This window comes from Heterocephalus glaber, unplaced genomic scaffold (assembly GCF_053883595.1).
Source record: "Heterocephalus glaber isolate CG9 unplaced genomic scaffold, H.glaber_assembly_v1.0 deba00001460, whole genome shotgun sequence".
Lineage (NCBI taxonomy): Eukaryota > Metazoa > Chordata > Mammalia > Rodentia > Bathyergidae > Heterocephalus > Heterocephalus glaber.
The window spans coordinates 13,563,793-13,578,871 of record NW_028258307.1 but is presented as its reverse complement, the minus strand read 5'-3'; the positions used below and the strand labels follow the sequence as shown (position 1 = coordinate 13,578,871).

At 40.9% G+C, this 15,079-nt stretch overlaps 1 protein-coding gene and 1 pseudogene across 4 annotated transcripts in view; one reads left to right on the top strand and one right to left on the bottom strand.

Moving 5' to 3' along the window:
* The window catches only part of Marchf1 (membrane associated ring-CH-type finger 1), a 1,027,787-nt gene that overhangs the window by 19,920 nt on the left and 992,788 nt on the right, over window positions 1-15,079 (top strand). The gene's annotated exons all lie outside the window — the stretch shown is intronic.
* On the bottom strand, window positions 6,738-8,007 carry LOC110349966 (SID1 transmembrane family member 2 pseudogene; annotated as a pseudogene).

The window sequence follows — 15,079 nt, the reverse complement described above, 5'->3', positions numbered from 1 at the left end:
CTGGGTTGGAGGCTGTTTTCTTTTAGGGCTTGGAATATGTCACTCCAAGCTCTTCTTGCCTTGATGGTTTGTGTGGAGAAGTCTGCTGTGATTCTGATGGGCTTTCCTTTGTATGTGATTTGTTTCTTTTCTCTGACTGCTTGGAGAACTTTCTTCTGTTGTGTTTCTGGAATCTTAATAATTATATGTCTATGTGTAGATTTTTTTTGATGAAGGCTATTTGGAGTCCTATATGCCTCACTTATCTGTATGTCAAGCTCTTTTCTCCTGCTTGGGAAGTTTTCTGCCATTATTTCTGTGAAGAGATTTTAATGTCATCTGCACTCTCTCTTGTTTCTTCATTGAGTCCAATCAGTCTTATGTTATTCTTCTTTGCATTGTCTATCAGGTGCTGGATTGATCTTTCATGTTCCCTTAGAATTTTGAAGCAATTTTTCTTTTCCTGGTCACTAAATGCAATCTTATCTTCTCTATCTGAAATTCTGTCCTCACATTGGCTCATTCTGCTGTGTAGACTTTCAATGGAATTTTTCATGTCCTGGAAATCTATTTGCATCTGTTTTATGGATTCTATTTGTTTCCTATGTTCGATTCCATCATGTTCCTGAGGTCCTCTCTAGATTTATTAATCATGTCTTGCACTAGGAGTACACTTTCTCCTGTTATCTGAGTAATTATTTCTGATTTCATTTTTTCCAGATCCCCTTTTGTTGCCAGTTCAGTCGGTCCAGGTGGTTGAGTACCAGAGGGTTCCATCTCATTTCCCTTTGGGGTTGCTGTAGGTGATCTCGAAGTCTGGTTTTGAGACTTATTTATGTGTTTTCTCATTTCAACTGGGGGGACAGAGGGGGTGCTGTTCGTGCCCACGTGGCTCACCTCCTCTGAGCTGGGTGAGGTGGGACAGGGGCTGGGAGCAGTGGTAGGGATGGTGGCCCCGAAGCCCCTTTCTCTGGGCAGTGAGCAGTGGGACAGAAGGTGGTCCAAAAGCCCTTTCCTCTGGGCTGGTTGCTTTGGGAGGGGTGGTGGCTGGAAGCCCCTTCCTCTGGACCAGGAGCAGTGGGATGGCAGCTCAGAAGCCCCTACCTCTGTTGCCCTTTACTCTTAAGAGTATAGTGGTTCAATATAAATTATTCTGTCTTCCTTATAATTTTCTGTTCCATCATGCTCCTCTACTAATAATCTCTATGAATTTAGTTTCTAGAGGTAATTTATTTTATGAAAATAAAGTCATGATTTTGTTTATAAAATCTTATCAGTAGTGAGCTTGAATTGAAATCCATTACAGTCCTCAATTAAAAGATATACACTAAATAATTTTAAAAAGTAGGCACAATGATATGCTGACTCTAAGCAACTCATTTCACCAGTAATGATGCATTTAGGTGGTTGGGGCTCATGGTAGTCTTAAGATGGTTGTTCAATGGTAGAGTGTGTGCTTATCATGTGTAAAGCGCTGTGTTCAGTCTACAGTATAAAATAAACAAAGACAGACTCAAAGTGAATGGATGTAAAAATATACCATCCAAATGGAAATCAAAAGCCAGCAGGAGTAACTATATATCACATGAAATAGACAATAAATAAAAAACTTTAAAGAGACAAAGAGGTCACTCTATAATGATTAAGGGATAAATTCAAGAAGAGGAAACAATAATTGTAAATGTATAAGCCCCAACACTTAAACACACAATAATATAAAGCAAACATTAGGTGAAAAAAAGAGAGAGAATTGAATGTAATAGTTGTTGAGACTTCACCATCTTTCATTGGTGGATAGATCATCCAGACAAAAATCAACAAAAAACAGTAGAGTTAAACAATATTGTGAACCAAATTGATCTAACAAATTTATTGAACTTTTATCCAGCAGCAGCTGCAGAAAAAAATTACACACCATGATCAAATAGAATTTATCCAAGAGATACAAAGATGTTTCAAAATAGAAAAATTGATAAATATAATCAGGACCTCAACAGAATAAAAAATAAAAACAGTATGATTGTCTCAATAGACAGAAAAACATCCAATAGAATTCAACATCCCTTCATGGTGAAAACTGAACAAATTACATGTAGAAGGAGTATACCTCAACACAATAAGGGCCATATATAATAAACCCACGATCTACTTCATACAGAATAAGGAAAAGCTGAAATTATCATCTCTAGGATCAGAACAAGACAAAGATATTCGCTCTCATCATCCTTATTCAATATAGTATTGGAAATCTTAGCCAGAGCAATAAAACAAGAGAAAGGGATAAATACCATATGAATAGGGACAAGTTCAGATTATCTCTATTTTTAGATGTCATATTTTATGTACAAAACCTAAGTACTCCACCAAAAAAACTATTAGAATTGATAAACAATTTTAGTATGATGGTAGAATACAATACCAACAAAACAGAAATCAGTAGCATTTTCAGAAACAATAACGAAACTGCTGAGAAAGAAAGCAAGGAAGCAATCTCATTCAAAATAGCTACAAAAATACCTAGGATAAATTTAACAAAGAAAATGAAGGAGCTTTACAATGAAAATCATGAAACACTGATGAAAGAAATTGAAGAGGACACAAAAATGGAAAGACATCTCACGTTCAGGGATTTGAAGAAATATTTTTTTAAATTTATAGGATTATTTTATGATATTTACCCAAAAAGTCAAATATGGAGGAGTACAAGAGAATACCACAAACTACAGGCCTAAAGAATCCAGCCAAAGGCCTGGATCCCACAGAAGTCTACCACACAAGTCCAGCTGAAGGCCTAGAGCCCAGCCCAATGCCCGCCAGGAGTCCAGCCAGGGGCCTGCAGCCCATGGCAATGTCTCACGCTGGTCCATATTGTGGATCTGCACTAGGAAGGCCCAAAGGCCTTCAGTGGTGGAAACCAGAAAATCTGTGCCAGTGGCCTGAAGGATCTGTGCCACCAGGTTAAGGGATCTACATTGGAGCCACGAAGTGATATTCTCAGTGAAGATCAGAGCTCCCCTGATGAAAACAGCAGCCATTCCAGCAACAGCAGGCCCTGAGCTCCTCCTCTGCGAGAACAGCCAAGTTCGCATCAGGAAAACCATCCACAGCAAGCTTCTAGAAAATTAACAGGACATCCCTCCAGTTCTCTTTTTATGGCTAGTGACAACAGTCCTCAGGTGGATCCTCCATGCCCAGAACACCCTGAGTCAGTTCAGCAGGGCGTTACAAGTTGACCATTAGTTAATCCACCACAGTCAAGAAGCAGAACTTCTAAGTAGAGTGATTAGAATATATTTAAGTTTGTAAGAAGCTGCCAGACTGTTTTCCGGAGTAAATGTAACATTTTACTTCCCATTAGCACAGTATGCAGGCTCCAGCTGCTCCACAGACTCTGAGCAACACTTGGTGCTCTCAGTCTCTCTAGTCATTCCAATGGGTGCCGGGGTCCCGACGCTTCCCGATGACTTTCCCCGTGACTAATGAGTCCAAGATCTTTTCATATTATCAGCCATTTTTGTATCCTTTTTTCTCCTTTGGTGCAGTTTCTTGAAGAAATAGTATTTTTAAATATCCTTACCACCCATATATATGGAAGTTAAAAAGTTGACCACAGAGAAGTAGAGACTGGAATAGAGTTTATCAGGGACGAGGAAGGGTGTGAGGGATAGAGAAAGGTATGTGTAAGGCAGGGGGATGGGAGAGGATGGTATTATGGTTTAAATGAGAATGATCTCCAAACTCAGAGGCGGAGCTTTTAGAAGCTGATTGGATCATGGAGGCGCTAAGACTGCATGTGCTGTAGAGAGATGGTGGGAAGAGGCGGGTCACTGGGCGTGTGACGTAGAGGGGCACATCTTCTTCCCTAGCTCCTCCTTTTTCTTCCTGCTTTCTAGAGGACATGGCATGAACAGCTTTTGTCCACCAGACTCTCATACCGTGTCCTTCCTGCCCGGGAGCCAGCCGACTATGTATGGAAATCATGAGCCAAAATATGCATCTCCTCTGTAAGATTCCTGGGAATATGTGATGGGAAAAGATGGAAGTATTTGACAAATCATATTTGGACCATGTATTTGTCTTTTTAAAAGAGTATAATCATTGATATTGGAGGAAAGAACACCTTTGAAAATTTTAACTTATCTCTATGTAAAAATTTCAAAAGAATATGGATTCAATAAGACAAGTATTAGCTCCCCAGAGAATGGATCTTCTTTCATGAGAATACAAGGAGCCCTGAATGCTCAAAATGGGTACAACTTGGTTTAGATTACATTTTTGGCAACAGCAGATGTTTTTGGAAAACTTCCCCAACTGTACATGTGGGTAGCCACACAGAACTTATCAAATATCAATCCATTAGGGTTTCAAAGCACATTCTGAATGTTAACTGAAAATGACAGTATTTTTGGTAAATGCACACATTTTCTGCATATAAACATTAAAACTATGTAATTGAAAGTGATGGATTGCAATTGTGGTTATAAAGACATTTCCACTTCCACTGACATTTGATATGGCAGTGACTGTGCCATTGACTTTTCTCCAGAACTATTACTTGTTAATGCTTCTAAATGTGCTCTGATCACCACTGTGCTGTAACACAACATTGTGAGATCTGAAGTATATAAATTGAACTGAGAGAAATACACTGTCCTGACTTCTGAACTATTCTATTATTTTCCATTGGAGAGAGGAAAGAACTAGACCAAGTGGTAATTAACACCCCACTTATTTCTCTGCCATTCTCTTCTGCCTTGGAGTCAGCCCACTATGGACTGAAAAATATGAGCACGCCCCTTTCTTCTTTAAGTTGCGGCTGTCAGATATTTTGTTGTCAGCAATGGGGAAAGTGACTAAAATATCTACTGAAAAAATAATTGTTCATAAAGTTTTCAGTTTTTCTGGGAAGGCACAATTTAAATGTTAAATATTCATGATAATGGGGAAATTTAAACCCATTTGCTTTGATGGTTGTGGTTCTGCTGCAGGGAATGTCCACTACTATTTGTTAAAAAGTTCTCATGGGCCACTGCACAGAATTTCACATGATTGATAGTGTTGACCCAAATTTACCTAATTAGTTTTCTTGCACTAGTCACATTAAGTTTTCCCAATGGCTGATCTCTCTCTCTGCCTTCCAAACATTTTATTAAATCTAGGTTCTATGTCTGTCACATTATGAGGATCTTGTAGAAAATCACAGAAAATTAAACTTGCTGATGTGTTGGTGCTTTGATGTTCAGTAGAGTTATATTAAAACTGTCTTCAGTGACTAATACCTAAGAGGGTGTAGATTCCAGCTTTTAATGAAACTCATCAAATATTTTTCTCATATTAGTTTGTAATTGGTTGGTATATTTCAGATCAGAGAGTTAAGACAGCTCAATAGAGGTCAACTTAGTCAGATTTCAAAAGGTAATTTGAATGGTTTATTTATTTATTTGAGTGGTTGGTTTATATACAGACTACACATTAAAACACTGTGTATGTTGTGTATTCATCCTCCAATTGTGCACAGCAGGGACAGGATAAAATGTACATACTTCTAACAGAGTGCGTGGGGGTGGGCAGGGATCTAACAAAATCCAGGTGAGATAGCATCATGCTTAAATGGAAAGTACTATTGATTGAATTACTTTATAATATAGCATCAGCTTTGTACATATTAAAGAAACTGATAAGTTAAATGTAAAATCTGAAATATTTTTAAAAATAGAGAAAGAGAAACATGGAACTATTTATTTATTTATTTATTTATTTATTTTGCATCTGGTCGTTTCTTTATTGAATGCACTCATTCATAGAAAACAGAAACACAACCATAGCATGGAAACACATAAAACGGAGCTCTGGAATGAAGACCCAGACCAGCCTCCTATCCCAGGCCAAGGAGAGCTATAAATAGTTGGGGAGACTAAATCACATTCCCACCCCAAGGCAGAGACTCAACCTGATCACCCCCATCCTTGGTATCTGGAATGGACCAGGTAGGGTGAAGGGAACCAAGGACCAGAGCAGCCAGAGGGCCCAGAGCTGAGGCAACTCCATGTAAACTCCAAGGCTTATGTGTGTGTGTGTGTGTGTGTGTGTGTGTGTGTGTGTGTGTGTGCCTGACGAAACCTTGCTGAAGACTGGATGGACTCAGAAGCCAGCCCTGGGTCTGACAGTGAGACTGGGACTGGGGACACAGAGGGAAATGGCATGTCCCTTCCATAAGCCCCTTTCTAAGATAGGCACTGGGGCTCCTGCAGCTGTGGAGGGAGGATGGGCTGGGCTCTATACCACCCTCCTCTGCCCCTGGACATTCTTGGGCAGTGTCAGTGGCACTGAAAGTCTCCACTTGGGGCTTGGCAGGACTGAGGACTCAGAAAGGGACAGGTGAATTGTTTTTCCCTCCAATCCTGGTGCTGGCATCAGTCTGGGAGGCTTATGAAATGAAGAGATGACCTCCGAATTCAGCCCCTCAGTCAGAGGAGGCTCTCAAGCTGAGCTAAACGCCACTGCTAAAGACCAGCCTGAGCACAGATCAGAGTGGGAGGAGCCTGCTCTGGGCCTCTTGTAGGCCGTAGCACCAAAAGCCTGGAACCAGTTGGCCAGCCCCCCAAATCCCACACCTGTATCGACCCTGGCTGACCAGAGTAAGCAGTGATGGCAGCGAGGTACAGCCCCCAGGAGAACTGGAGCCCTGTGGCAGGACACAAATCAGGTCCCAGACCAGGGTCCTGGAGTGGAAGCATAGGAAGAAAGGGCCCTGGGTACCAGACTGAGGGGCTGGGGAGCATGGGTAGAATGCAAGGCATGAAATGGGGAGGGTATCACCTTCCCTCCTTCCTCCTTCAGAGGGACAAACGGAGAGCCAACAGATGGGTGGGGGCCTGTGGGAGGCCCCAACACTGAGAAAAAAGCAGCAATTTGGCCAATGTCTGGGGTATCAGGGGAGCAGGCCTCCTCCCTGGCAGAGGGAAGCTGCAAGGCTCAATACCACACCATGACTGTACGGAGTCTGGCCTGGGCTAGACCTCGCTGTCCCACCACCATCCAGTGTTGGGCAGCAAGGCTGGGGCTCACAACCCCAGTACCATAGAGGCACCTTGGCAGGTGACAAAGAGGAGCTAAGGGCCCCATGAGGTAAAGCAAGGGGCCCAGCTCCTGCTAAAAGACATAGATCTTGTCCCGCTGCACAGTATCCAAGTCGTCATCCAGTGTCAGCAACACCAGGAAGGACCCAAACATGGCGATGGAGGACAGGAAGTGCCAGATGTCATGGTCATCAAAGAAGTTAAGGAGGATGCAGTCCCGATTGTGCTCCCTTGACTCTGCAGGAGTTTTCTGCCAGGTGCTGAGTCCCTGGAAGAAGAAGAAGAGCTCAAAGCCCCAGACCACAGAGGTGCAGATGATGCAGAGCAGAGGGATAAGCTTGATTTGCTCCCCGCTCCAGAGCTTCATGATAATGTAGAAGGCAAAGTAAAGTAGCAGGTTGCAGATGCCAATGGCCAACAAGTAGGAGGCAAAATCATTGGGGCGCATGATGAGCCCATAGGCAGCCAGCGACCAGTTGATAATGTTGCCCATGACCAGCAGCACCATGCAATCCATGTAGAGGGGCCCGCTGCACTGCCGGATGCAGTCCGTGTAGAGCACATGGAGGATGCAGTGGAAGATCCCCCAGTCCAGCTTCCAGTGGCCCATGTAATAGAGCTGTGTGCTGAGGAGCAGGGTGGCAATGATGTGAATGACGGAGAAGACAATCCAAAATGCTGTGTTCCCTTTGCCAAAGACCACGCCCAGCAGGGAGAAGAAGATGACGATGGCCAAGCAGGCATAGGCACTGTAGGAGCTGGCATTGATGTCTGGGTGCCGCTTCTGGTAGAGCTTCAGCATGCAGAGTCCAGCAATCATGTACATGAATGATGTGTCAAACTGGAAATTAGTATAGTTGGGGCAGACGTGATAGCAAGCACTAAGCAGTCCCTCCATCATCAGTGTTGTGCCCATGGCATAGAACAGACTGAAGTGTTTGGGAATCCCACATTCATGGAACTATTTATTAAAAGAATGAAATATGTAAAGTGATAATAGACTATTAGCTCTGGCATAAGACTCAGAAATACTTTGAGTTTCTGTCTTTTCTTTCTTGTCTGCAGAAGTTATTCTGTATTCATATGAAATGAGGAAAGAAATTCCTTAAATGTATGAGTCCAATTTTGGGTCATAATTGCAGAAATTCACTGTGCTTAAATACTTGGATTTTTTTTTGTATTAAATTCTTTTATTGGTACATTGTAGGTATACAACACAATTACATTTCTCATTGGGAATTGTACCTTTACATAATGCATCTTGGGTCTTATTTTTTCCCCATTCCTAGCCCTCCCTTCATGCCCTCCATCCTTCCCTATTTACAAAGTCTTTATTTCCATTTTTTCCATTTCTCATCATTTTCCCTTTTCCTTCTTTCCTTTCCCCTGCCCCTTCCACTATCCCTACCCCTTTGGACCTTTTCTTCCTATTTTACATTATCGATTATTCATTCTAAGCATTGGTACATTTTAGGTATACAACATAATGACATTCATCATTGGAAATTTGCACCTTTCCATAGTCTCTCTTGGTTCTTATTTTTCACCCTTGCCCAGCCCTCCCTTCAACCCCTCCATTCCTCCCTATTTACAAAGATTTTGTTAATAGTTTTCCATTTTCTCATATTAATCCCATTCCCTTCTATCCTTTCCTCTAGCCCTCCCACTTCCTTCCCCTTTGCCCCTTTTCTTCCTATTTCACATTACCTATTATACATTTAGTCCTTATTTACACTTTCAGTTTCTCACACCAGAGAAACTACTCAGTATTTATACATGTGTGTCCTATTTATTTCACTTAAGAGTATTGCCTCAATGTGCATCCACTTAGCTATAAATGTCTCTAATTTCTCATTTTTTATGGCTGAGTAGTACTCCATTTCATAAAAAAAACACAATTTCTTTATCCAGTCTCCAGTTGATGGGCATTTGGGCTGTTTCCAAGTTTTAGCTATTACAAACTGCACTGCTATGAACATGGGTGCACATATATCACTGTGGTATGATTCTTTTAACTCTTTGGGGAAGATCCCCAGCAGTGGAACAGCAGGGTCAAATGGGACTTCCAGTCCTAGTTCTTTGAGGTATCTCCATACTGATTTCCAGAGTGCTTGTACCAGTTTACACTCCCACCAGCAGTGGAGCAGGGTTCCTCTTTCCCCACAGCCCTACCAGCATTTGTTATTGGTTGATTTCATGATAGCAGCCATTCTTTCTGGGGTGAGGTGGAATCTCTGGGTTGTTTTCATTTGCATCTCTCGAATGACCAGTGATGTTGAACATTATTTCATGTATTTATTTGCTCTTTCTACTTCTTTGTCTGAGAAATGTCTGTTCATTTCAGATGCCCATTTTTGGATTGGGTCTTTAAATTTGGGAGGTCTGATCTTTTTAAGTTCTTTATAGATTTGAGATAGTAGACCTTTGTCTGAGGAAGAGCAAGTGAAGATTTTTTTCCCACATTGTGGGTTGTCTCTTCACACTGCTGGTAGTTTCTCTTGCTGTGCAGAAGCTTTTTAATAAGAAGAGATCCCATTTGTTGATTGTTTGTGCTAGTTCACGGGCAACTGAGGTTTTGTTCCTAAAATCTTTTCCTACACCAATGTCTTCAAGGGTTCTACCTAACCTCTGTTCCAACTGGTTCAGAGTTTCTATTTTAATATTTAGATCTTTAATCCATTTAGATTTTAGTTTAGTGCATGGTGAGAGATACAGGTCTAGTTTTAATCTTTGGCAAGTTGAAGTCCAATTTTTCCAGCACCATTTCTTAAAGAGGCTATCTTTCCTCCAGTGAGGATGTTTGGCTCCTTTATTGAAGATGAGATGGCTGAGTGTGTCTGACATTGTTTCTGCATCTTCTAATCTGTTCCACTGGTCCTCAAGTCTGTTTCTTTGCCAGTACCATGCTGTTTTTATCACAGTAGCTTTGTAGTAGAGTTGCAGGTTGGGGATTGTGATACCCCCTGCTATGTCTCTGTTACCTAGAATTACTTTTGATATTCTGGGTCTCTTCTTGATCCAAATGAATTTTTGGATTGTTTTCTCAAGGTCCATGAAGTATGCTGCTAGGATCTCAATTGGAATTGCATTAAATCTATATAGCAGTTTTGGAAGTATGGCCATTTTCACTCTATTAATCCTTCCTACCCAGGAGCAGGGGATGTCTGTCCATTTTCTGATATCATCTTCAATCTCTCTTTTCAGAGTGCCATAATTTTCAGAGAAGAGGTCTTTGATTTCTTTCGTTAGGATGATTCCTAGGTATTTCAGTATTGTGGATGCTATTGTGAAAGGAATTATTTGCCTTATTTCTCTCTCAGTGAGTCTGTCATTCATGTAGAGGAATGCTATTGATTTTTGTGTGTTGACCTTGTAACCAGCTACTTGACTGAATTTGGTTATTAAGTGTAGAAGACTTTTGGTGGAGTTCTTGGGGTCTTCTATATAGAGTATCATGTCATCTGCAAATAATGACAATTTGACTTCTTCATTTCCTAACTTTATTCCTTTTATTTCTTTCTCTTGTCTAATTGCCATGGCTAATGTTTCCAGAACTCTATTGAACAAGAGTGGTGATAGTGGACATCCTTGTCTTGTTTCTGATTTTAGTGTGAAGGATTTCAGTTTTTGACCATTTAGTATGATGTTGGCTGTTAGTTTTTCATAGATGGCTTCTATCAGTTTGAGGTAGAGACCATCTATTCCAATTTTTTGTAGGGTTTTTATCATAAATACATGTTGGATTTTGTCAAATGCTTTTTCTGCATCTATGGAGAGAATCATATGGTTTTTGTCCTTGGCTCTATTGATATGGTGTATTACATTGATTGATTTTCATATACTGAACCATCCCTGCATCCCTGGGATGAATCCTACTTGATCAGGGTATATGATCTTCTTGATGATCTTGTGCATTCTGTTTGCCATTTTCTTATTAAGGATTTTTGCATCTATGTTCATTAGTGAGATTGGCCTATAATTCTCTTTTTCAGTTGGGTCTTTCTCTGCTTTGGGGATCAAGGTGATGCTTGCTTCCAGGAATGAATTTGGGAGTATTGCTTCCCTTTCAATTTCACGGAAGAGTTTAAAGAGTAGTGGCAGCAGTTCCTCTCTAAATGTCTTGTAGAATTCAGCAGTGAAGCCATCAGGGCCCGGCCTTTTCTTAGGTGATAAGGTTTTAATTACATTTTCAATTTCATTGGTTGATATTGGGTTGTTCAGAATTTTGAGGTCTTCTTCATTCAACTTTGGTAATTCATATGTATCTAGAAATCTGTCCATTTCTTCTGTGTTGTCCATCTTATTGGTATATAGGTTCTGGAAGTAGGTATTGATGATCCTCTGGATTTCTGCTGGGTCTGTTGTAATTTCACCCTTTTCATTCCTAATTGCATGGATTTGGGCCTTTTCTTTCCTTTTTCTGACAAGGTTGGCTAAGGGTTTGTCGATTATGTTGAGTCTTTCAAAGAACCAACTCTTGGCTTCATTGATTTTTTGTATCGTTCTCTTAGTCTCCATTGCATTGATTTTTCCTCTGATCTTTATAATTTCCTCCCTTGTATGAGCTTTGGGGTTGTCCTGCTCTTCTTTTTCTAGAAGCTTGAGGTTCAGCATCAGGTTGTTTAATTGTGCTCTTTCTGTTTTCCTAATATGCATATTCACTGCTATGAATTTCCCTTGTAAGACAGCTTTCATTGTGTCCCACAGATTCCGATATGTTGTACTGTCATTGTCATTTAATTGAAGGAACTGTCTGATTTCTTCTTTAATTTCCTCTGTGACCCATTGGTTATTCAGAAGTGTGCTGTTCAGTTTCCACATGTTTATGAAATTTTTTGAGTTTCTTTTGCTATGGACCTCCAATTTCTTTGCACTATGGTCTGATAATATACAGGGGATAACTTCAATTCCTTTGCACTTACATAAACATGTTCTATGTGTGAGTATTTGGTCTATTTTGGAGAATGACCCATGTGCAGCTGAGAAGAATGTGTATTCTGATTTTATGGGGTGGAAGAATCTGTAAACATCTGTTAAATTCATTTGTTCAAGAGTTCGATTGAGTTCTAGTATTTCATTCCTTAATTTTAGTCTAGTTGATCTATCTATTTGTGACAGTGGGGTGTTGAGGTCCCCCACTACAATTGTATTAGTGCATATATGACTTGTCATGTTCGTATTTGTTTTATATAGTTGGGTGCACTAGTGTTTGGTGCATAGATATTTATGATTATCATCTCTTCCTCTTGGATTCTTCCCTGTACAAGGATGTAGTGTCCTTCTTCATCTCTCTTAATCAGTGTTGGTTTGAAATCTACTTGATCTGCCAAGAGGATAGCGACTTCTGCTTTTTTTCAGGTTTCTGTCACATGGAGTATTGTTTTCCACCCTTTACCTTTCAGTCTATGAGTTTCCTTTTGAATGAAGTGTGTTTCTTGTATGCAGAACATTGTTGGATTTTGCTTCTTGACCCATTCTGCCAGTCTATTTCTTTTGATTGGTGAATTGATACCATTAATATTGATGGTTATAACTGAAACGTATTGACTTGTCATTGCCATGACTTTTTCTTTTTGTTGGGTTCTCCCCCTTTCCATTTAATTTCTTGTCATGCCAGATGGGTTCATTCTGCTTTGCTTCCTGGGGTTGTGATCCTCAATGTCTGTTCCTAGGATATTGTGTAAAATTCTTTGGAGTACTGGTGTGATATTCACGAAGATCCTAAGGTGCTCTTTGTCATGAAAGTATCTTATTTCTCCATCCAGTTTGAAAGATAGTTTTGTAGGGTACATCAATCTGGGTTGGAGGCTGTTTTCTTTTAGGGCTTGGAATATGTCACTCCAAGCTCTTCTTGCCTTGATGGTTTGTGTTGAAAAGTCTGCTGTGATTCTGATGGGCTTTCCTTTGTATGTGGTTTGTTTCTTTTCTCTGACTGCTTGGAGAACTTTGTTCTTCTGTTGTGTTTCTGGAATCTTCACAATTATATGCCTATGTGTAGATTTTTTTTGATGAAGGCTATTTGGAGTCCTATATGCCTCACCTACCTGTATGTCAAGCTCTTTTCCCCTGCTTGGGAAGTTTTCTGCCATTATTTCTGTGAAGAGAATTTTTATGTCATCTGCACTCTCTCCTCTTTCTTCATTGAGCTCAATCAGTCTTATGTTATTCTTCTTTGCATCGTCTAGCAGCTGCTGGATTGATTTCTCATGTTCCCTTAGAATTTTGAAGCAATTTTTCTTTTCCTGGTCACTAATTGCAATCTTATCTTCTCTATCTGAAATTCTGTCCTCACATTGGCTCATTCTGCTGTGTAGACTTTCAATGGAATTTTTCATGTCCTGGAAATCTATTTGCATCTGTTTTATGGATTCTATTTGTTTCCTATGTTTGATTCCATCATGTTCCTGAGGTCCTCTCTAGATTTATTAATCATGTCTTGCACTAGGGGCACAATTTCTCCTGTTATCTGAGAAATTATTTCTGATTTCATTTTTTCCAAATCCCCTTTTGTTGCCAGTTCAGTGGGTCCAGGTGGTTGAGTTTCAGAGTGTTCCATCTCATTTTCCTTTGGGGTTGCTGTAGGTGATCTCGAAGTCTGGTTTTGAGACTTATTTACATGTTTTCTCATATTGACTGGGGCGGGGGGGCTGTTAGTGCCTGCATGGATTACCTCCTCTGAGCTGGAAGAGGTGGGACAGGGGTCGGGAGCAGAGGTAGGGATGGTGACCCAAAAACCCTTTCCTGTGGGCTGGGAGCAGTGGGAGGGATGGTGGCCTGGAAGCCCCTTCCTCTGGGCCAGGAGCAGCATGATAGAAGGTGGCCCAAAAGCCCTTTCCTCTGGGCTGGGAGCAGCGGGAGGGATGGTGACTGGGAAGCCCCTTCCTCTGGACCAGGAGCAGTGGGATGATGGCTCAGGAGCAGTGGGACGATGGCTCAGAAGCCCCTACCTCTGGGCCTGGAACAGCGGTACTCAGTACCTTGGCCTGGTGGTCTGGTGTCCTCTGTGTCTTTGTAGTGTGGAACCAGGTGGCTGCCTGTCTGCAGCGGGGTCATTCTGTGTCTTCCGCTCGATACAGGACCTCGGTCGGGCTTGCACAGACCTGCCTGTCTGCAGTGGGCTGATTCGGCGTGTTCTGTGAGACTCAGGACCTTGGTAGGGCATGGGCGGACCTGCCTGTCTGCAATGGGCTGATTTGGTGTGTTCTGTGCGACTCAGGACCTTGGTAGGGCATGGGCAGACCTGCCTGTCTGCAGCGGGCTGATTCGGTGTCTTCCGTGCGACCCAATACTTGGATTTTTAAAAAAGTACAAAAAGGGAAGTAATACTTTTTGACTATTTATTTTAAAATTCTAACTCATAAAGCCATTTAGATAAAACAGTCAACTCCATCACTTGTATAGGAATTATTTCTTAACATTCTTTCTGTAAGCATATGTGAAACAAAAAAATTCCTGTACCATCTAAACAATAAGGACAAAAAAAACTTTACTGAAGCTAAATTCTCTAACATTGTACTGATTTTTCTATTTAATTTTGAATTGGCATGTGCACATTTATGAGTTATCGTGATATTTTGAAGAATGTATATGCATTATATAGTGTCCACCTCAGAGTAAACATATTTATCTCCTCAAACATTTATTATTTCTTTGTGGTAAAAACATTCAAAATTTTTTTCTTCTGGCTCTTTGAAATATAAAGTACATTGTAGTCACCATACTGTGCAGTAGCACATCAGAAGAAATTATTTCTCCCATCTAACTGTCATTTAATGACCTATTGCCAACCATTCCCCATCCCACCCTGCTCTGTGCCCCCCTCAGCCTCCGATGACTGCTATTCTGCTCTCAAGTTCTATGTGAAATCTGAGTTTACGTAGTCGACATACTTATTTTTCTCATTACTGATAGAAGACAGGTAAAAATAAATTATGGCACATTGTTGCAATGGAATGTTCTAGCTCATTAAAAATGAAGTGGGTTCATATTTGCAGTGTGAAACCAAAAAGATAGACTGACAT